This window comes from Anopheles gambiae, chromosome 2 (genome assembly GCF_943734735.2).
Source record: "Anopheles gambiae chromosome 2, idAnoGambNW_F1_1, whole genome shotgun sequence".
Classification (NCBI taxonomy): Eukaryota; Metazoa; Arthropoda; class Insecta; order Diptera; family Culicidae; genus Anopheles; species Anopheles gambiae.
The window spans coordinates 44,185,143-44,209,536 of NC_064601.1; the positions used below are offsets into that span (position 1 = coordinate 44,185,143).

Consider the following 24,394-nt stretch of genomic DNA (forward strand, 5'->3'; position numbering starts at 1 on the left):
CAGCTGATGTGCAATGTAAACAAATAACGTGTACAAAATCGCAACTAAATCCATTTAAAAAACTCAAGTATTTCGTTAATTTTCAGTCAACAGTTCATCATTTCTTCCCATTTGTAAATGTACCGCTTAAGAAGATACTCTTTTCCAGAGATTTTCGAAAGCGGATGTTGTATCTCCCCCAACCCTTTAGCTTTACATGTGATTATTTGCCTGTCAAATAGTTCATTTCGGTGTATATTTCACCTCGTCTAGCCTCACGGTCATGAGTTCTTGCAATATTTCGAGTAGAAGTATTGGAAATATTTATTTTTTCTAAAACTTAAGAGTGCTTATGCTTATGCTTCAGTTAAGCAAGTTATGCAGGAGTGTGACCGAACCAATTTGAATTAGTAAAAATTTTATGGGCTAAAAATGCCTTAAGTGTTCGTAATTTTAAACAATACTCATACCATTCAAAACTAAAACCAAAACCAAACAAAAACAAAACCATTCAAATCTCAATCGATGAAGCATCTGGCACCTGATTATTATTTCTTCCTCTTTACAATGTAATATTCCGAGTGCTAAAGGATATCCAGGATAGTTTTCGACATCATTCTGCAGCGATACATCAACATCGACATTCAATTATCTTTGGAAGGAAATTGAACAAAATTTGTAACGAAATGTTTCAAAGAAGAAAAAAGAAAAAATATTCATTTCGAAACATTGCTGTGCCAAGAAAGAACAAGTTTTCAAGCTTCCAGCACCTCCGAACCAGGTTCAAACTGTACGTGAGGACTTTGAAAAATGATTTTTATGGCAGTTTAGTATTCTTTTTCACACAGTTTCACGCTTCCACAGAGTGAATGAATTGACGTGATCGTGAAGATTATAGGAATGTGGAGGTGTGTGTGTATGTGGGAGTTTGACGGGTTAGGGAACGGACGGAATACTCTCTTTCGCAAGAAGGCAGTGGCAAGAAGTGGTTTTACTCCTTTTGCTTCGCAGTGCTTTCAAAGTTAACTTTTATTGTCAGAAACTGCATTCGAGCGTATTGCATGGATGCTGGTCGGTCTCTTTGCTTCGTTTTGGTCCTTGAAAGCGGTCATTACATGATGAAGTTATTGCTCTATAAAGCTGTTACGTTAAATTATTACAACTTTTTCAATTTACTCCTAATTTTTGTAGAAAAAGGATTGTGAAATTCTTGGGAATGCGTATGATAAAAATGATTTTGACTTAAGAAGAAAACAACAATACAGACAGAAAATGTCAACAAATGCAACACTACGTTTTAACTTCGGGTGAAAATGCATTCAAAAAGGCATATACAAATAATTTAAAATGATATATAAACCGTATAGGGCATAATTTGTGTATTCAAGATAAAGAAAATCATTTGGAAATCATCACGCTCTGAAAGGGTAACAAGGCATTAACAATAGTTTACACATATTTAATTTTCGAGTTTGTAAGGTTGTGTACCAAGCTTGTCCTTTTTTTGGCTAGCTGGATTTAAATGTGTGCTAATGCCACACATAACATCCTACACGCAGTGAAGAAATACATATTGAATTTCTCCGAACCGATACAATTTTGGAGCGAGAGTGAAAATGTTTCGTTTTTTTACTAGTCTATTTTTTACCGGGTTCGTTACAGCTTTTTATGCTTCTATGAGGTAGAATGTACTCCATGCAGCAATAATTGCAAACGATTGTTCAACCGGTAAACTTTTCTCTATCAATTGCTTCCTATTTATAATAGTTGTAGCTTTAAACGTATGAGTCGAACTTTAAGTGCTAGAAAAATAAAAGAGCTGGAGGAAAAGCCTGCCTATGTAAAAAAGTAAAACGGTGAGTTTATAGACTATTCAATTGAAAATAGAGAGTTCCAGACATAAGAAATCACCCTCTATGTTGGTCAGAACATCAGAACGGTCGAGTACTACTCTGGAGAAACATAAAAAATGCAGCTACCAAACCAACGGCCCTTTCATCACACGTCGAAAATGTATTGCATTACAAACGGGTAAGCAACTCTTTGCGGTGGAAGCAACGTTGGAAAAGAAGTTAAAACTTTGTTCGTTATTTTTTTACACACACAGACACACAAACTTGTAGGCAGAATTGTGGAAATCAAAGCGGACTGAATGAACGAGCGCAGTAAGAACATGCCACGATGCCTTCGATGCGACCGAAAGTGCTGATGCGCAAGGCTACACAATCACATCATACCGACGAGGAAAACGCGAACCTGTAAGCCTCATGAGGTCGAGCTAGATGGTTAAAGTGCAAGTGAAATCATAGCAAACGGGAAAAGCCACAGAAGGAAATAGAAGAAGTTACTCTCTTCGACTGGAAAGTAAAACGTGTAGTGGAAAATCTTGTTCCGTTTTGGTTTTGCTTTTACCTTACCAACGTTATTCAGCTAGGGTGGCCTTCGAACCGTAGAAAAGACAAGTGCACTCGAGTACTGCATTGATTTGTGCGTCAAATTCATGCTCTCAACCTAGCTCTGTTGCTCAGGTTGTAAAATGATACTCCGTAGCCGATTCGTTATCAGCGTAACATGAGAAAAAATCGCAATGCTGGCAGTAGTTCGCCCCATGCCTAAACGAAGGTTTTAGTTTAAGAAAACACTTTCAACACCTTTTACGTTTCTTCTGCCTTGACGCTAGACTGTTTGCACTTTTCTATCACCAACCCAGGTGGAATGATTGTTCGTGAGACGTGCACGATTCCTGATAATCTTGCAAATGAAAAAAAATGAACTGACGTCCATTGTCAGTATGCCATCGTCTGATTACGCAGTTAGTTTTTGCAAAGGAGATTAAAACAACTTTCTTTTAAAATATTTTTTTATCATGGGAACTGCAAGCCAACATGTTCTGAGATTAATTAAAAAACTCACACCAGGTTTTTTCAACCTGGCATGAATAAATTCTAGAAATGATTCATTGTGTCAGAATGAACAAATTGTAGAAAAAGAAAGTAAGTTTGAATCGACACAAAAGCTGCATTTCAGATGCCCATATAGATTTGATAGCATAACGGGAGTGTTGTAAAGCTTGTCATACTACGTCATCGTCCCAAGCTATTCAGGAATGTCTTTCAACTCTATCCTACACTACAGTAGTGGATTAAACATAGATGGTAGGTCCAGCATACATAAAAGTGGCTACAGAAGTCTCATCGAGGGCCTCCGTGCTCGATAGGGGTCTCGCGGGCGAGAGAACCCAAGCATCCCCCCATCCGTTAGAACCCCTCCCCCTATCACCAGTTACAAGGAGCCTCCACTTCTTTTCCTCCTGCAAAAACTCATTAAATCCAGAACAAGCTTATCGAGCTACAAAATGATTTTTCTGCAAAACCATTGCGTACAAGACCGACTTGAGACAATAGATCAAGCTTAGAAAAAGGGCATGTTTTGTTTGAAGAATCAAAATACTCCTTAAACCCTCTAATGCTCAAAACAAAAAGTTTAAAAAAAAGTGATTTAAATGTTTGTAGAGCACGTTGATCTCAAAACTTTCAACCACTGTCGCGTTAGACAGATAGAAGCAAACAAACAATCAATGTGTTAGAATAAACAAAATTATCATCATTTTTCTATAAATTATGCACTTACCACCGAAATGAAAGAGTTTATTTAGATGTTTTTAAAATATTAATAATAGTAATTCTGATGATAAGCTGCTCTAGTTTACACGTAGGCATCATGCATGAAAACTGACAAATTCAATCAAAATGATTCGGTATCGCGAATTTCACGTTCAATTATTTTTACTTGCACAACTAAAGAAAACTTGTCCTATTAGAAAGGGGGCTAGTGAAATGTTAAAAACGACTAATACTTTTTTGTTCGATGTTTGTATTGAAATTATGCAAATCGCATTTTCATTTTTTAGCTGTCTGTGTAAAAGGCAATTGCTACTTTAGCTTTAACATTGCCATCATAGAGGCCCTTTCCGTTTTAAGTTCGTAGTTTGCCTTTTCGTTTTAAGTTTGCACTGTATAACCGCGCGGCTACATGAGGTGAAATATACAGCGAAATGGCGAAATACTATTTGACAGGCGAAATATCTGACGGATTGCACATCAGCTGGAAGCATCACAGCAACCTGCTGATGTGCAATGTAAACAAATAACGTGCACAACATCGTAACTAAATCCATTGAATAGTTATTCAACTCACTTTATTATCGAGTACTTCGCCAATTTTGAGTCAACAATTCATAATTTCTTTCAATTAGGGTAAATGTACCAATAGTGGTGCAATTTGTAGTGGTACCGATGTGTTTTAATGGATTTAAAGTGTCAGGAAGGACATTTTCTGTATATTTTAACACATAGCAATTGTAATATGTTTTATCTTCGCAATCACATCCATTTTTACCATGAAATACATCGAATTTACGAAAAAAATACAAATTTTTGTGGCTGCTTCGTTGTACCTATAATGGTGGTATGGTTCCTATAGTCATCTTATTGTGTTCCTATAGTGGTGGTAAACAAAGATGCATCGAAAACGGTGTATAATATCAATGAAACTTAGTTTAGAAACTGTTTTCGTATGAATAGCAAGGATTCTTCTTCTTTGGCTCAACAACCGATGTCGGTCAAGGCCTGCCTGTACCCACTTGTGGACTTTGGCTTTCAGTGACTAATTGATTACCCCCCATAGCAGGATAGTCAGTACTACGTATGGCGGCGCGGTCTATTTGGGGATTGAACCCATGACGGGCATGTTGTTAAGTCGTACGAGTTGACGACTGTACTACGAGACCGGCTCAAGCAAGGATTACTGCCATAATATTGGTTTCTTCCGTAATTTGATCGTAAAAAAATGTATAAATTTGATCGATGAAACTATTGACTAAAGTACTGCATCACACCTGTCGTCAACCTACACCCGGAAGAGTGTGCTTGATTTGAAGTAAATTTTTCATCCAGCCATATAAGCGAATTTTGGCCTGTTTTTAGTAAATTACCTACATAAAACTCATTTCTGTTGCTTATCTTAGTGAAAACAGTACGACATGTCGAAAATATCCCCGAAAAAATCGACCTGTTTTTATTGGCACTATGGTAAAAAACACTTAAAAGTGCATAAATATGGTCAAAAGGCATATAATTTTAGTAAAACAATAATATTTCATAACAGTTATGTTGAAAAACTAGTAATTGCGTGGTTATGTCGTTAATTAGAACGTTAACAGAAATATGAGTTCCGTTATGAAATCTTAAGGATTTTGGAAAAATGTTGACACATTTAACAAAATAATGGATTTTTCGGTCACTAAGCAACGGAATGGCTCCATTTAACTTTTAAACCCTTTGTAAAAGGCTAAAAAACATTTCACACTAACGTAAATAACTTAATTACTTGTAATTTGCCGTATGGACCTTATTTTAGTGCAATACCACCACTATTGGTACTACCACCACTATAGGTACATTTACCATAGGTAATGTTCTGCTTAAGAAGATATTATTTTTAAGTGAATTTCGAAAGCGGATGTTGTGTCTCCTCCAACCCTTTTGCTGGACCTGTCAGATATTTCACCTGTCAAATAGTTCATTTCGCTGTATATTTCACCTCATGTAACCGCGCGGTAACAGTTTTCGAGCAGCTATCTAAGTCGGTATAATATACAGGTGGGCTTATCCCAAGGTGTATGTGTTTAGAAGACTGATTTTTATTGCTTCTGCTTTTGAATGAAGATCTTAAAAATGTTTTGTGTATTCGTCAAGCTACTAGAGCTTGTTTGAGCAAAAGTTTTCACCCGTCGTGTCAAAAAAAGACGATCAAATTTGGTTATAAAATACATGCTATTAGACCACATCGACTACATATACTTTAATTGTAGATTGCACCACCTGATCTCTTTAATACATTTTGGTATAAATAAAAACACCACCTTGTTTTATCATTTTTTAGAGCAGGTACTCGAATCTAATTCTGGCTTTGAGGCTAGAATAATCTAGGCTGAAGATCGTAGGCTAGTTTTGTGTGTGGTTTTGTATGGAGTGTTTACATCAAGGACTGTGTAGCAACGAGGTCCCGTATTGTAGAACGATTTGACAAGTAGCCAAAAGTTCGTTACAAGCAGTTTGACATCTAAGAGCCCTTTTCGATTAAAATTTTACTTGTAATTAAAATAATAAATCGGTCTGGTCATTGCAAGAAAAATATTAATAGGTTCTTACATTTTACAGGAAGAGTATGTATGTCTGTAGTACAAGTAAATGTTTGAGGGAATGATGAATTTTCACCGCGCGGCTACATGAGGTGAAATATACAGCGAAATGAACTATTTGACAGGCGAAATATCTGACTGGTACAGCAAAAGGGTAGGGGGAGACACAACATCCGCTTTCGAAATTCACTTAAAAATAATATCTTCTTAAGCAGAACATTCCCTAATTGTAAGAAATTGTGAACTGTTGGCTAAAAATTGACGAAGTACTGGATATTGGAGTCATTCAATGGATTTAGTTACGATTTTTTGCACGTTATTTGTTTACACTGCACATCAGCTGGTTGCTGTGATGCTTTATCCGTCAGATATTTCGCCTGTCAAATAGTTCATTTCGCTGTATATTTCACCTCATGTAGCCGCGCGGTCAAGGGATTTCGGTTGTCAAATGGCATTCAATATGGCCAATCTGATTTGGCTAATATTTGACCTCGTTCCTACACAGTTCTTGGTTTACATGATTTCAGCCTCCAACTGTAAAACTTCATATAATAAGGCTGACTAAAATCGTGAAGGGTCTAACGGCGAGGCCACATGAGGTGAAATATACAGCGAAATAAACTATTTGGCAGGCGAAATAGCTGACGGATAAAGCATCACAGCAATCAGGTGATGTGCAATGTAAACAAATAACGTGCACAAAATCGTAATTAAATCCATTACATAACTTTAATATCGAGTACTTCGTCAATTTTCAGTCAACAGTTCATAATTTCTTCCAATTAGGGAATGTTCTGATTAAGAAGATATTATTTTTTATAGAATTTCGACGGCGGATGTTGTGTCTCGCCCAACCCTTTAGCTGTACCTGTCAGATATTTCTCCTGTCAAATAGTTCATTTCGCTGTATATTTCACCTCAGGTAGCCGCGCGGTCACACTTAAACATCTAAGGGAATTTCACAACAGCAAAAATTTTGTCTTTTTAAAATGGCTGGTTAAATGCGAAAGAAAACCTTGTCAAGTAGCTAGCGATTTTGTTTTGTTTTACTGGATTGTAAAATCAAATTCCACAAAAAGGTCCAAAGTATCATAAAGTTTTTAAAATCTTTCTGTCGATGATCACCTGGAAACTATTTTATGTAAAAATGTACATTATTCTTTATTATTCCTCGAGATGACGAGAGAGAATGAAGAGTGGAAAATTGTGCATTCTTCATGAATGCATTAAATACACCTTTAGCTGTGTTTGCCGGGTGGCTGATTCCGCAACCTGATTAAATATTTAAAATATTATCGACCTTTTAACGGCGCTTCTTAAGTCTACTCAGGACCCGATCATGGGATAATTTTGTTTTCTTGCCTATGATATTGACGATAATGGTGAGGAGACTTTTTTATTTTGTCTTTGTTCCATGCGATATTTAAATAGTTTACATAGATTTCAGCTTGGCTAAAACGGTAAATATTTCCTTTCTTGTGAGCTTTATTCATTCCTCCAATAAAAAAAGATCTAAAATGTTCAAACATCTCCCCCATCGTTTTTTGAATAATAAATTCCCGTTTTTCACTGTTTTACGCTAAAACGCCAATGCAAGAAAAAGCCCTTTTCTCCGCGGTCATGTGCTGCTTTAAATATCATTCTGACATTTGTTACTAAATTTTGCTCCTAATGTGTTTTGTTTGTTTCCAAAATTAATTTTTACTGTCTTTTAGTTAGCAAGACTAGAAGTATGGCTCACTAAGGAAATTAATTACTGTAAAATGGTCACGGTAGCCTCGACAAAAAAGGGCTTGTTCTACTTTTTGGGTGATTGATAAAACAAGGCAACACCTTTATTTATTAGGGGTTCTCTGGAAGATAAACAAGTTTTATGGTTGCGATAAGGAAAAGCAGCAAAATATTCTAGTTGGAAGGGGTAATTGGTATCACTTGAGCGATTTAAAGTTTATGTTAAACTGATTTTCTTATTTTTAACCATGTTAAAATGCATTTATACATTTGTTTAAGATAATAATATCTGCACGTGTAATGACTAACTGAGCTTATTTCATATTAAGATTGATTTACAGATTTTTCAGAATTGCGTATTATGCTTTTTGCTCATCAACATCGAACAATGTAATGAGTTAAACAGCAAACACAATGAATGTAAAAAATAAAATAAAGGATTCACGTACTTTGCTCCACTAATCATTTTTGTCACCCTAGTGATCAGCATCGGTACGGTGATACGATGTATTCCTGATCTACCACAATAGTACGTCTATCAACATCTGGCACGGTAAGTTCACCAAGTATCACCATCAACAGCTCTCAATACCTTTAATACTGCTATATATCTAATATCGTTCTAAAAAACTAAACTAATATCGTTCATGAATATAACACGGCCGCATGGGCCGCGATTATTATCGTTTGGGTTTACCATCGATTCCATCCATCTTACTTACACTTGGCACGCTTCACAAAACCCAGGCCCATCTCTGGTTTTTTTTTTACCAAGGAACGTAGGAATGGCGTGTAGCAAACGAAGACACCCATCGTCACAGTGTATCAAACAACGTTGAGTCATGCCAAACGAGCCGTACCGCTAGAGTTTCGGGCTTTTCTTTTTCATGGTGGATTTAGCTTACCGATCCGCCCGCATGACTTACTGGCTGGCAATCTTTCATCCGTTTTGACTTCTTAATCTTTGCCATTGGTTTGGATCCATCTCTTTGTTAAGGCTCGTTTGTTTTTGGCTCGTTAGTCTGTTTATCGACCTCGAGATCTAATGATTGGCAGTAAAAAGTAGGGGTAAATTATCCTGCTTGGATTTCACACGTCTTTGCATGATATTTAATTGAACCATATAAAAAATTCACAACGCCACGTAGTTAAATGTGCTTTGACTGATGTTGCCTGGAAATAACAGCCAAATACGTCGAGACTTTCGTTAAAGGGCATCACAAGCATCGTTTTCCTAGAACTGTGGCTTGTAGCATATCAACAATACAGAACTTATAATAAACCACACTATCAACACATTCTAACACACTTCGGATAGCCAAATCACGCCCATTGCAACACATTCATCATAACACTCTGCAAATCATATCATATCATAACAACACATCCGGAAGAGTTCAGAACACACCGTTCATAGAAAAAACAATTGAAACACACTTATCGAAAATAACCGAAACGCGCAACATAAGCAATTCAAACGTTACTGCAGCAATGTAGACATAGAACGCATATCAACCTTTCACTAAAAACGCAGCTTAGGCAAAGATCGACTAACGCATCCGTTTATGTCTAGAACAGTTGGAACTTTCCAGAACATTCGTAAAAACTCTAAAAGCGCAGTACTGGCACTCTGATACAATGTATAAATTGCACCTCATATTAATCACCTTTAATTGGAACAAAAACACATTCCAAAACCAAATGTACGAGACCCATAACATCTTCTTCTTCTTCTAATTGGCGTAACGTCCTACGCGTACATGCCGGCCTATACAGGCTTTCGAGACTTAATTCATTACCACGTAGCCGGATGATCAATCCTTGCTACGGGTGGACGGTCCATTCTGTGCTTGAACCCATGACGGTCAAGTTATTGAGTCGACCGAGTTGACGACTGTACCACGGGACTGCACCATAAAATCTATTAAGTATAAATAAAACCTACTCCGACCATGGCGAGTCAGATTCGCTAGAACTGTCAGGATAAGACTATGCCCATCCAACATCTATCGACTTCTCATTTAAAGAGTTTAGTCATGTCCCCTTACCCAAGGTGAGGCCTCTAAACTCCAACGTTTCCAATAAGGGAAACCCCTTCAGGGTTTCTATAATCGTCTGGACGATCTAGAGTCGAAAAGTCCGATTCGAAAAAAGTGGTATTCTACTTCGATACATGTCAGCGAAACACTGGCCTACCGCGACGGTACTCGACGTCCAGTTGTGACGTGTACGTACGATCATCATACTACAAGCGTGTTGAAGGCTCACCACTACAATTTTGGATGGACCATCGATGAAAGCTCAGATGCATTATAAAATCATGGTTATCTTGTGAATAAAAATGTTGTAACCGTGGCTAGTATTTTGCAGATCATATCGCATTTTATCAGGTCCTACCTCTCAAACAGAGTGGATGATTCGTTTGATCGAGTATGATTTGCATATTAATTCATGTCTCTACCTATCTTATCCATATCTTTTATACAATTTCAAGCTTAAAATCCTGGTTGATGCCACGGCATATTCGTAGATGGTGCTTTTTTAAAAGTAATGAATATATAAATCGGTGAGATCTAATTGTAGCTACAGTACGAACACGCTACGATCCATTTCTTATACTTATAGTTTAAACGAAACCAATCTTTCTCCTGATAGGGTTCAAAGCATCTCCTTCAAGATATAACCAGAAGGGACCAGACATCAATTTGCCAACAAAGATACATGGATTGTCATTTAGCTAGCAAATGATATCAACACCAGTGGCTAAAGACGTTATCTTTGGTATAACTTCTCTACCTTTACTACTCCATAATGGAAATTCTAAGGAAATGATTGCTCAACGTACGATAGACCCTTATCCTTCTAAATCCACCATGGCAGCATTACAATGACTGGGCATCGATATTTATGCTTTAGGGATAAACCATCTTGAATAGCATATAAACCCTGGTGGTGGTGGTTTTCAACGATGATTGATGATTTTTTGCTTCTTAGTGATGAACAACCATGTGCTTGGGACACGACAGCGTATAAACCCTTACTCTAATACTCACCAATGTATGCCTTTACCATAAAGATCGTCTTGTGGAATCAATGAAATTGTCCGTTGCAATCAATTGGTGTAAAAGTGATTTTTGCCAATATCTTTGATCGCAATTTTATGAACTGTCATTTTTCTTATTCATTCACTAAACCCCCTCACTCACAAACCCTTGGCATTTTCTTTATTTTTTATTCATAGTCCCTGTTCCAATCACTTCCAGTATGCATTGAATCCAATCATTGCAGTATTGTGATTATATCTCATACAGTAAGATGGAAAAGGAACATAAATTGTGTAAAAGAACACATACACATTCACTCATAGACTTTGCTTGATTATTTTCGACGCTAACTAAATCATAGAATATGGGAATTCAGGGAATGAGCATTTATGATTTATTCAAACACATCCGTTGATTTCGTTAGCAATGCGGTAGACAGAGAAAACCGTTGTGTGGGTGTATTGAAATGATGTAAATTATATGATTGATACTATTCTTGAGAATTCAATTTCAAGATCACACACAAGCGTTCTCTCAACCATCTGTTGATTTGTTAAGTCGCTTTAGTGAGACAGATTGAGTTGGTTTGGATTGATATTGGATGATTGATGCATTTTTAAATTTTTTACTTGTCGTAAAGATGAAAACAAATCATGAGTATTTACTTACTTCATGTTATCTTATTAATTTAGAAATATGAAGTTAACAGTTAGAACCGGAGAAATAAACAATTAAGTTTATGTCTTAGAAGGCTTTTTTAAAATTAGATTCATAACACACACAAACATAAACGAATACCATAATCGATTGGAGAAATTTATGCTTTTTTATTCTTTCACACTTCACAATTCTTATACGTCCAGAAGCGATGAAGGCACCAGTAGAACATGGGACGACGCATTACTTTCTTAAGACAATCGACTGTGCGTTGAGCATAACTGAATGTGATCATTGCTCATTATATTCAATTTCTTCACCTCATTCTTGATACACACAATCTTTTACGTGTGTTGTTTGTTCGAGGCTATCAGTGCAAGCGATTGGCAGCTTACCGGAGTATTCGCAACGAATGCTGTGTCACCGTTGATTAAACCTTGTGTTTGTTTTTTTTTCTTCTTAAATCTCTCAAATTTAATTTGTGAATTTGAGTGAACAAACTTAAATCTCTCTTGCTAAGTTCATTTTGATAATATTTTTTTGGTGATCATTTGATGTTTGTTTTTTCTTTTATATTTATTTAATATTTATGATGCAAACGGTGTGATGAAAAGTGAAGTATAGGAATAAGTTGTGTACAGATAAAGTGATTCTATATCTCTTTTGGTTTTATATCTCTTATTAAATAATAAAACGAAAACTATTACATACCATGTTATGGAACTTCATAAACATTTTACTCATTTGCCTTACTTTTATAATGACTTGAAAGAAAACATATTAAATTTGTGGAAATTTTATAAAAAAAATTTACCTTTCATTCTAGATAGTAATATGTTAATATTACTTCGTTAATATGTTTCATTCTAGATAGTAAAGGACTTAGATGAACGTGTTAAACAACATGTACAACTTGCACTAATACGTCATAGAAGGACGCTTATTTTTTCAGGTCTGATTTAGTATTAAAACCTAAACAAAATTTGAAGCGTTAGATTGATTTTTAAATTTTAGTTAATTAAATCGAGACAACATATTCTGTTATTTTTATGTGGGTTGTTAGCATTTGGAATAATATTGAAAACATTCAAAATGTGTTATCTAACAGTTGTTAGTAAGTAATACGTGAGACCATTTCTAACAGAACAAATATTTATTTGATAAATACGTGGATTAAATCATTCCTTAAACAAGCCAGGTCAACTAAGGTACGCAATCTAACGAAAGGAGGCGATTAATAGATTCAATCATTGCAAATGTTCCTGCCGTTGCTACGGTCATTATACTCCCTTTGGAGTGATTGTGAATCCATACTGCAGTGACTCTGCAGCGTTTGGGTTGAACTGGGTGGACTGAATTGGTAGCAATATAATCATCGCCATCATCATCATTCGCCAATTCCAACCGAACGAGACGGCAAAGCGAATATGGAAATCTATAGAAATGCAAAGGTAGCAGGAAACAAAATGGTTTTGAGGCAGGCTTCAAATGAAGGATATGCTTTATAGGAACCACGAGTTTTTTTTTCTTCTGCATAGCTAACTTCCATCCGTGGAATGTTTTCGATTCTGAAGAGGTGTTGAGAAATTGTTGATTTCAGCATTAGCTACAGGTTTTACCATGGGAATAAAATTATTTCCACTCAATCCAAAACATGTCAGGTCGGAATATAATTGAGTTTAACAGTCCTCTTGAGCATTCTCTCCGATTTTCAGGGCAGAATCCGTCATTCACTGCTAAAGAAGCTAACACAGTATGAATAAGCCAAAAAAGCAACAGAACCTCCATTTTTTTGATACTCAGAACTCAAATTGGTATTTTGCTACAACGTATTGAAACTCCCATCTTTAAACTTTTGTACCTTTAACCTCTACGATTGTGAACAACTGATCTTTACTGCCTTGTTTTAACATTTTAAATTGTTATTTTTCTGTTCAACCTTATTCGACTCTTTTTTTACAAATCTGTAGAAACTTTATACCAACAGAACGTTAATTTCAATCCATCATGGGACAAGTTTTGAAAAAAAAAAACTATGAAAGGAATAACAACTTGCTTAAAAATAAACTTGAGAAGAAAAGGTTCAGTGAATTTAAAATGATTGATAAGATAGTATTCTCAAAATATTTGGAAACAATTATATTACTATATTGTAACAAGTTAACATTGAAGCTGTAGTATGGCTGCTGTAAAAAATCATATAATCATAAAACTATGCGAAAACTATCACATTTCACATAACCAATAGTTGAATCAAACTTCGAACGTACAGTTTTTGAAACATCCGGTTAGAACAGCGACAATAATAAAACTCCACTGAAAGCATAACTGATAACATGCATTGAAATATAACTAATAGAATATGCAACGATGAAAAAAGATCTAACTCATCGATGAGTATATGATCTATGGGCATTAAAAACATTTAAGCCTAGGTTTCAACCAAATTGTCAACACCCTGCAAGATGAAACATGAATGTGTATAGGGATAATTCTGTCCTTTCAGTTACCAATACAAGACGCATAGGATAAAAAAAACTTAGTGTTTATAAAACGATCTCCTTTAGATCCTCCTTTAGATTTAGAAACGAATCCTTTAGAACGTGACATTGGTTTCGTATGTTATTTTTTACATGGTTACCACGAATGAAATAAAACGATATATTACAGGGGTCAAATATATTGGCTAAATTATACGTGTAAATTACATGGTAATTTAATTTTACTGAGCATTTAACACGTGGAGTAAATTTAAACATCATTTGTTACTAAAACTAGTCATGAACAAAGAAAACAACAACACTCCATACAAAACCACACACAAAACTAGCCTGCAATTTTCCGTCTAGATTATTCTAGCCTCAAAGCTAGAATTAGACTCGAGTACCTGTTCGATAAAATGGCAAAACACGGTGGTGTTTACATTTACCCCATTGAAGAGATCAGGTGGTAGAATCTAGAATCAAAGTGTATGTAGTCCAGGTGGTCTCTTAGCATGTTTTTTACAGCCAAATTTGAATATCACTTTTTGACAGGATGAGTAAACATTTTTTTTTCAAACAAGCTTTCGCAAGCCTTGACGAATACATAAAATATTCTTAAAATCTTCGTTCAGAAACAGAAGCGATAAAAATCAGCCTTCTAAAGTCATACACCTTAGAAAAAGCCCACGGAAAGGGCCTCAATAACAGAATAAAAAGAAAACAGAAACGGATAACAAAAATTCAAACTACGTTTAGTGCTGCTGCGTTTGTATGTCTCGACAGTTTCTAACATCGATTGTAAGGATGCTGATTGGAAACCCACCCCTCTCAACAATCATCCCTTTTTCTTTCACCATCCAATGAAAAAAGTAGATTGAGTGACATCTGTACCTGTGATGGTTTGTTTTTTCTTGTGGTACATATGTACCTGTGATGGTGTGTTTATTAAAATTTAAGAAGATATAAGATTTTTCCGTGTGAAACGGTTTTGGTATTATTTGTTCGTTTGCTTACTTGCTAGCTTCCCTTCGAATCGTCTCCCAAAATAAAAAGAAACCCTTTTTTGTGCTGTATTGCAGCAGCAGTCGGTCAATTTATCCCTAAACTTGAGAAAGGGTAAGCTATATGAATCTTTGAAAAAAAACGTGTTATCTTTGAAGCATGATAAACAGTTAAGCTGCTCGGCACAAAAGCTTCAGTTGATGGTCATAAATTTATTTAAATATATTTTTCTTAATTTAAACTCTTGGTGAAGAAAAAAATTTCTTTAATTAAAAATTCGATCCTTCAGGATCCTTCAGGAAAAGTCTATACAATGTTTGAATGTTCTTTCTATTTAAATCTTGGAAAGAGAATATCTTCTTTAAATACATATCCCAGTGAAGAAGGTACAAAAAGTTTCAAAAGTCATAAAAGTCAATACACTTTTATGTACAATCATGTTGAACCTTATAGAATCCCTAAAAAGTGTCTTTGTAGTAACTTACCTTTCCTACCTAGCTCATTATGCAAAATCGTGAAGCAATATAAACTTAATGACATTTATAATACAATTATAAAGTAATTTGCCTTACATAAAGTTAAGTTGGTTCTCATGCAGAGAAAGTATGATCTAAATGTGAAAGAGAAAGTATGTATGTGAAATGTGAGTATGTAAGTATGTGAAAGAGAAAGTAGCGGGTAAGGGTAAAGAATTCGATCATTTCATACTGACTCAAAACAATATAAGCATGTCTTCCAATTCTCGGGTAAAATCAAAAATGATATTGGTTTCACTTTCACTTTCAACATTGTGCCTTGGTTTGTGTGTATGTTTTACAAACAATATACAAGATCAATCCTTTGTTGAAAAGAGCTTTGTTTACCACACGTTAGTTTGCCATTTGCTGCTCCAGTGCTTCCAGGTGATGAGAAAAGAAACGAAATTACGTATCAACATGAATCAACAATATCAAGTGACAAACGAAACCATACCGTTGAGGTAAAGTGTGCTGTTTACATGAATGGCTTCTTGTGAATAGCATCAAAGAGCTCACAGACAGGTGTTATTGAACTCTAGGGACTCCCACTGACGAGGGAAGTTAGAGTATCTTTTGCATTCAATCGTATAAAGCCTACTGACAGTAACATATTGATTATTTTCGAATGGAAAACGAAAGTCAACGCGAGCAGCGCGATTGGCGGCGTTGGACGCTGTGTTTGAAATATTATCATTTTGACGTGGCGTTGTGAATGGGTTTGGTGTTAGTATTAGCCCATCATGTTTCAAGCAGGAACCATCGAGTTGATAATGGTAGGTTCAAGTTTCTCTTTTGTTATCGAGAACAACGTATTTCTTGATAAATATTTCATTTTTGTAATTTATACCAATATTATATGCAAAGTCTATATAATTTATTTATTTATTTATTTATTTTTTATTAATTATTAATACAGAGGGTCCTATAGAATATTTGACAAAAAATCGATAAAAATTTTGACAGTCAGATGAAACAGTTTCAATCGTTTCATCGCAGCATGCATTGAAGTTTAAGTTGTGTTGCATGCATTTTCGGTATTTTTTACAACGTTTGTCCTTTGATTCTCTTTAAAAAAGTTGACGAATAACAAGAGAACATAGTAGAAATATCGATTACATCAAGATCAGTGCCCAAAAATAAAACGAAATTATGTGCAGCTCAAGAGGATCAAAGCTAAGAGGCTGATTTCCTGATTGTAGTCGTTTATCACTGATGAATTACTGAAAAAACTACGCCATGCCACGATCATGAAATGGAAATATACATTTACACTAGGTTTTGAGCAGTAAAAGCGCAATTGGTAATAAATAGTGTTCGATTGTGGAAATGTTAGGTTTTTCATCTTTTTCATCTAACTGTCAAATACTACTTATGGAAATAGTGGGCCAAAATCGTGCTATGTATCGACCTCTATATTAAATAGACTATTAATTCATAGTTCTGATTTTGGTAGCCTTGATGAATGGAGCTTTCTATGGAGATCCGCAGATAGGGAGTTATGGTTGCTAAGGACTTTGTATAAGTTGCTTCGTAATTTTGAACTCCCTAGCTGTCAAATCAAGATTTTGCAAAGTACACTGGTCGATCCGAACTGTTGTAATTTATGGACCTTACATTTTTTTTCTTTAAAAACTGGGTTTTCCGTACTACCACAAGTAATGTTTCGGAGATAAGATGAACTTATTTGTTCGATGCCCGAATCCAATCTGCTTTATTCTTTATTTATCAATTCTAAATTCGATTCTTCTTTAATTATCACTAACTTAACCTACTCCTTACAACTACCTATGCATCCTGATTTAACTATTACTACCAAACTATTATAATTGTTGACGCCACAACTATAACGGTCAACTCAAACCGGCGTTATAAATGCGCAAGCAAATTCCAACTAAGTACGCTATATCAAGATAACTGCCATGAAGGCTGCGGAAGTCAACAACAGAAAAAACAGATGAAATAAAAAAAAGAGAGTGACAGAAGTTGTAAATGGATCGAGTTGTGTTTTTTTGCCAACAAGTAAAACCGCAGAAATATCACCAGATTTAATATCTAATCATCATTTTTGGTCCTTCGAAAGCCGGATCTGCGGACTATTCCATCGATCTATTTTAATTTAACCACGCATCACCATTTATCTTTTCAAGAATGCCACCGAAGAAAGCGATGCCATCCAAAGTGGACATGATGCGCGTCACCTCGCAAATACATAACCTAGAAAGCTTCGTCCAAGCGTACACCAGCGAACATGCCTCCCAATGTGAATCCCGGTTGGAAACCCTAGAAAAGTGCTGGATAGCATTTGATAGCATGCAAACAGTTCTAGAGGATGGGGAAGAAGATGAACAACAACTTACACGCCTGTTTAAAGAACGGAATGAAATGTACGATCGTTACTGCTTCATTAAGGGCCATCTAACATCATGCAAAATGGAAATGAACAGCACAATAATTGGAAATGATTTGAACGCGAGCATCCCTGTTGCTGCTTCCCCACACCTACACCTGCCGAAAATAAGTTTACCGACATTTGATGGAAAAATTACTGAATGGCTCAGCTTCAAAGATAGATTCACAGCAATGATTGCATCATCTACCGATATTCCGGATGTTATGAAACTGGAGTACCTTCTAGCGTCGTTAAAGGGTGATGTTTCTAAACGGTTTGAGTATGTTGACATTGCTGCCGAAAATTATTCAACCACTTGGAAAGCGTTGCTAGATAGATACGACAATACCAGAGCACTAAAGCGTGAATACTTTAAAGCCATTTACTCCGTCGCACCTATGAAAGATAGTTCTATAGAAGAATTGCGTCGCGTAACCGATGAATTTGCTCGACTTACCCAAGGAGCAAGCAAATTGAAAGAGCCTATTAACCATTGGGATACGCCGCTTGCCAATTTGTTGCTTTACAAACTTGATCCAAACAGCGTCTTAGCTTGGGAACAATTCTCTTCAAGTGATGATAATGATAGTTTCTCTAAACTCATTGATTTTTTACACTCAAGAATCCGAATTCTAGCCGCACCAGCCCAAGTTTCATTGTCATCGCCTAAACCAAGTACGTCGAAGGTGGCCGGTAATAAACAAAGTAAGAGCTTGGCGAACGCCAGCGTAGCGTCCACATCCAACCGTTGCCACGCCTGTGACCAATCACACCTACTCTTCCAATGCGATGTTTTCAAATCAATGAATGTTAGTGAACGTAGAAAGCTCGTCAACACGAATAAGTTATGTTTCAATTGCTTTAGAAGTGGTCATGCAGCAAGGGAATGCAGATCGCATCATAAATGCTACAAATGTAAACGCAACCACCATACATTACTCCATTTAGAAGAGCTTACAACCATAAATGAAGATACATCCACAAATGTACAAGTTGATACGACCTCTCATATTTGCACCAATAATTTAACTGTATTACTACAAACTGCAGCAGTTAATGTAATAGATGATGCCGGAAACAGTTATCAAGTACGTGCGTTACTCGATTCAGGATCAATATATTTTCCGCACCGAGTCTGAACTCGTTGGGAAGCGCCAAGACAGGAGGATTTTACCGTCCGACTTGGCTTGGAACAGACAAACAACTTAGTCTTTGAGTTCTTGTGCTTGAAAGTCGATTTATTCATGCTTATTCCTGACTTATATACTAATTTTCTGCTGATCGATCGCGATCAGCAGTTTTTATTTGGTCGATATTGTTTACATTAGATTTGCTTACAATTGTTTTCGTTCGGTCGGTCAGTTCCCAGGCCGTGATGACCTAATTATGCGGCGCTGTCATCAACATCCTGACCCCCGTAATTCCTCGTAGAGGGGTTACTATTTGGTGACGGTTTAAACGGCGGGGGGCGTAAAGTGTACATTTTAGCTCGTACTTGTTTGATAATAAATGCTATGGTTATTCCTAATATTAAAGTGGCGACGCAGGCTATTGTACTTGTAATTATTATGAGGTAGAGCTGATCCATATTTGTTTCTTCTTTTTGCTCTGCGCTTAAATTCAGTATTTTGGCCAGCGGCTTGAAATACATTTTTGTTTCTACAGCTTCAATTTTCATGGTTGGCTGGATTTCTATGTTCTTGGTCTGTATTTTACAGTCTTGGCTAAGTGTTATTACCCCAGCTTGATACGCGGGATGTGTCAGTGTTTTGTTACATTTGAGGTATATTTCGTTAGGATGAGAAGAGTAGTATAGGATTTTGTTCGGCTGGGAGAGCTTTACAAATTTGGTTATTGAGTTTTTAATTGGTTTTATACCACACAAGCATTCTGTTTTTATATGTCTGAAAGATGAGGATATACAATCCAAATCTCTTCTAACGGCTACATCGGAGGACACGTGATGAGTGCTATTGTATCGCGTAATATCTGTAGGGTATATATAGTGTATATCGTTTATAGCTATTACATTTTCATCTAAGTCCAGAGTTGTAAAGTTTTTTAGGTTTGGTATTACAGTGATATGGAATATTTCGAATCTCTCTTGCGAAACGATGACGTTTTCAATATGTACTATTATTTCTCCCCTAAATAACTCTTTGCTAGAAATTCGGGGGTGGTCAAGAATTATATACCCATCGGGTAACCTTGATTGTATCTTCTCGGAAATTTTCGTCGAGTCGAATATGCTAAGGGGCTGGATTTCTAACTCTAGATACCTTGTCGTAATGTATTGTACTATGTCTTCAGCTAGCATGATTGTTTCTGTGACATGCTTTATAAGTACGTTTTTTTTGTTTTCATTGAAGCTTTTATTAAGACTCTTAATACCTTCGTTCATGTGGTCTATTTTCATATTAAGTTTGTTTCTAAGTCTGTCACCCTGCTTGATTTTATGAGTCATGTCTTCCGATATATGTTTCAATTTCTGGTCTTCAGAAGCTCTAAAGAGGGCTAACTGTTCGTCAATATCGTCTTCTCCAAAAAGAATACCTTTCAAAAATCCAAATATGCCGCTAGATCGTTTGGTTCGTCTTTTTACTGCAGTCTGTGAGAGTTGAAGTGCGTGTCGAATGTTTTGTTGTAATGTCAATTTCAAATTTAGAAGATTAGTGTCCATGTCGCTCAGTGCCTTGAATACTGTGGTCACCTCTTTCTCCATTGTCAGTAAAGTCTCTGTGTCATTTTCGGGGTGTATTTTCGTGTGGAAGGTTGTTTCCCACACACCCCTTTTCAAGAGAAGCGTTCCTTCGTGGTCGAAGAATATACCAGCTTCTTCAACTGGTTTAACTGAAAGATTGTCTGTTAGTTTCCATGCGGCTAACAGGCTTATAATGCATAGATACCGGGCCATTATAAGGTTTTACGAGATGCTTCCTCCTTTTTGCAGGAGGAGTTTTTAATTGTTCAGCTAATTTCTTGACGTAGGCGATGTTGACCGGTTTTTTAGCTCCCCACGAAGGTACGTCTGCAATTTTCTTGCCCTTTACTTCTAGTACTGATAAGTTGATCACAGGGCGTTTGTATTCGCCGTTTTCAACTTTAATCTTTGCGGATCTAACTTGCCCGTCTTTAGCGGGATAAACTTCTACTACCCGGCCCTTTAACCACCTACCCACGCGTTGTTCGTCTGGGAAGACGACTATGTCATCAGGTTGTATTGGGTCTGAGCGTTCTATCCACTTTTCTCGTTTGGCTAATGTTGGGAGGTACTCCTTCAACCAACGTTCCCAATAGTTTTGGGTGATAACTTGTGCCTTCTTCCAGTTGTTTCTGCTAGCTTCAGCTGCTGAAATCCCGGCTGGCGTAGGTTCGGCCTCTCCGGAACACCCTATCAAGAAGTGAAACGGTGTGAGAGGTTCGTCGTCTTCAGTTTCGAGGGGGATGTGAGTAAGAGGTCTATTATTGAGAATAAATTCGATCTCGATAAAGGCCGATCTTAATACTTCTTCTGGCATATTATCATTATTTGGCAGCAAGCTCTTGACCTCTCGGACCATTCTCTCCCATACACCTCCAAAGTGAGGCGCGGCCGGGGGATTGAAGTGCCATTTGATACCGTTGGTTGCACATCTTTCGATGAGTTCCGTTATTTGCCTGTTTGCCCCAACGAAGTTTGTACCATTGTCACTGTATATGTGACAAATCTTTCCACGCCTATGCTGCACATTTTTTAGGCACATTATGAAGGAATTTGTACTTAAGTCTTTAGCGATTTCTAAATGTATAGCGCGCGTTGTCATACACGTGAATATCGCTCCCCATCTTTTTTCTACCCTTCTTCCGATTGACACTGTCATGGGTCCAAAGTAATCTACACCTGTATGGGTGAAGGGTTTTTTGAACACAGCGGCTCGGCTTTCTGGAAGGGGGGCCATCATCGGGGCAATGGGACGTGCGCGTTCATTTTTGCAACGCTGGCATTTGCTGATCACGCTTCTTACCACGGCCCTAAGGTCGATTACCCAAAACCTTTGCCGGATTGCCGCAATAACTGCTTCCATTTTTTTATGCATATAGCGTTCATGATAATGCTGTATGATCAATTCTGTCACGTGATGCCTCTTAGGTAATATTATGGGTTGTTTCACGTCATCGGAGAGGTAGCATATATTTGCTAATCGTCCCCTTGCTCGTAGTAGTCCTTCTATTACTTGTGGATTGAGATTCTTTATTGTGCTGTTTTTAGAGACTTGTCCATTGAGTGAAAGCTGAACTAAATCATCTTCGTATATCTCCCATTGTGCCTTTTGCAATAGGAGTTTTTCTGCTTTATCCAGGTTTTCCTTTTCTACTATCGGGGAAAATGCTAATCGCTTGACCTTGCTTTTCAAAAATTCTATATATTTTAAATTGATTGCCAGTGATCTCTTCAGTCTTAGCCAATTTGAACACCATTCGGTTTTTATAAAGTTGAATGTTCTCTTCTCTATGGTTTTAATCATAAGATTTGGACGGATTTCTTCATGAGTAATGATTAGCTTGGGGTCCCTATATTCAATTTCCCTTTGTTTAAGAAATACTGGGCCATTCAGCCATATAGATTTTCTTGTAACTACCTTAGTTGCTTCGTCTGCAGGATTACTTTCGGAGGAGACCCACTTCCATTGACTAGCATTGGTAGTATCTAAAATCTCTCCAATTCTTACCGCCACAAATTGTTTGTACTTTTGTGGATCGGCATTGATCCATCCTAGGACGGTTTTGGAATCTGACCAATAATAGTCCCTATCAGTGGTAATTCTTAATTCCTCTTTAACAGTCTCGGCGAGTCTGACTCCGAGTACTGCTGCTTGAAGTTCCAGCTTAGGAATTGAGAGTGGTTTTATTGGTGCCACTCTCGTTTTTGCCGCCACTATGTTTACGTCAATCCCCTTTTCTGTTAATGTTCTTAAGTACACTACTGCTGCGAACGCTTTCTCCGAAGCGTCAACGAAAGTGTGTAACTCAGTTACTTCGATATTGCTAGCCACCGAGTAGCATCTAGGTATTTGTATGTGTTCTAGTTCCTTTATTCTTTCCTTCCATCTTTGCCATTGTTCCATTATGCGTTCTGGTACTGGGCTATCCCAATCCAGTTCTGTTTTCCAAATTTCTTGGATGATGACCTTCGCTTGCGTAGTATAGTTTGCCGCTAGCCCCAATGGATCATATATTTTCATCAAGTAGGCTAGCATTTCTCTTTTTGAAATTATGGAACACGGGGTATGCTTAAGCTTATACCTTAACACATCGTTTGTTTTGTCCCAGTATTGCCCCAAAATTTTCTCAAAATTCATATCTTTATTAGAGATGTGCAGCAGCTCTTGTTGTGAGGATCTATCATCTGGGATGCTTCTTATTACCTCCTGACAGTTAGAAACGAAATTTCTCATAAAGAAATGCGCTCTATCATGTATGAGGCAAACCTCGTTAATAGTCTTGATTGCATCATTGATAGTCCGAAAACTATCAAGATAATCATCAACATAGTGGTTTTTTACTATTGCTTCCACTGCAGTGGGGTATTTGTCTTTATATTTTAAGGCGTTTTCATTTTTAACGAACTGGGCACAAGCAGGAGAGCATGTGGCACCGAAGGTCATGACGTTCATAACGTATACTTGGGGTTCGTTGCGTGGATTATCCCTGAATAAAAATCGTTGAGCCACTTGATCTTCTTTGCGGATCCGTATCTGATGGAACATCTCCTTGATGTCCCCTGAACAGGCGATAGGGTATTCGCGAAAGCGGATTAATACTCCAAAAATTGACGTAGTGGCGTCTGGTCCGGACAAGAGAGTAGAGTTAAGTGAAATCCCTTCGTTCTTTGCAGCTGCATCGAAAACCAGTCTTGGTTTTGGAGTTGGCTTATTTGGATTGATGACCATAAAATGGGGGATGTAATTGATCTTTGGATCTCTATTCAGCAATTCAAATGGTGTTAGTTTACGAGCGTAACCTTTCTGAACATAATCAGTAATTTGATTTTTATACCAGGTTTTCATCTCGTCATTACCTTTCATTTTCCGTTCTTGACTTTCGAGCCTTCTTAGCGCCTGTGCGTAGCTGCTTGGTAAGGATACATTGGGATCTTTCCAAAGTAGGCCAATCTCATACTGATTATTTGTATATTTCAGTGTGTCATTCATTACACTTAGGGCTCTTTCATGGTCCTTTGATTTTGGGGTGAATTTGGTTTCCCTTACGCCAAATTCTTCTGTTGAAAAAAACCTTTTCATCAGGTCCCTCATTGACTTTTCTTCCTCCTCTTTCTTATCCTGTATTGTGAAAAGATGTTGATTTTCTTTTGCATCACCATCTCTGCACTTTCCAAATACGACCCAACC

The 24,394-nt window shown here is 37.0% G+C and overlaps 1 long non-coding RNA gene across 1 annotated transcript; it reads left to right on the forward strand.

Moving 5' to 3' along the window:
• The first annotated feature begins 1,544 nt into the window (after window positions 1-1,544).
• Window positions 1,545-3,608, forward strand: LOC133391442 (uncharacterized). Its single transcript, XR_009764933.1, has 3 exons — window positions 1,545-1,835; window positions 1,907-2,010; window positions 2,087-3,608. It is a non-coding gene; the product is annotated as an uncharacterized LOC133391442 (long non-coding RNA).
• The last annotated feature ends 20,786 nt before the right edge of the window (window positions 3,609-24,394 follow it).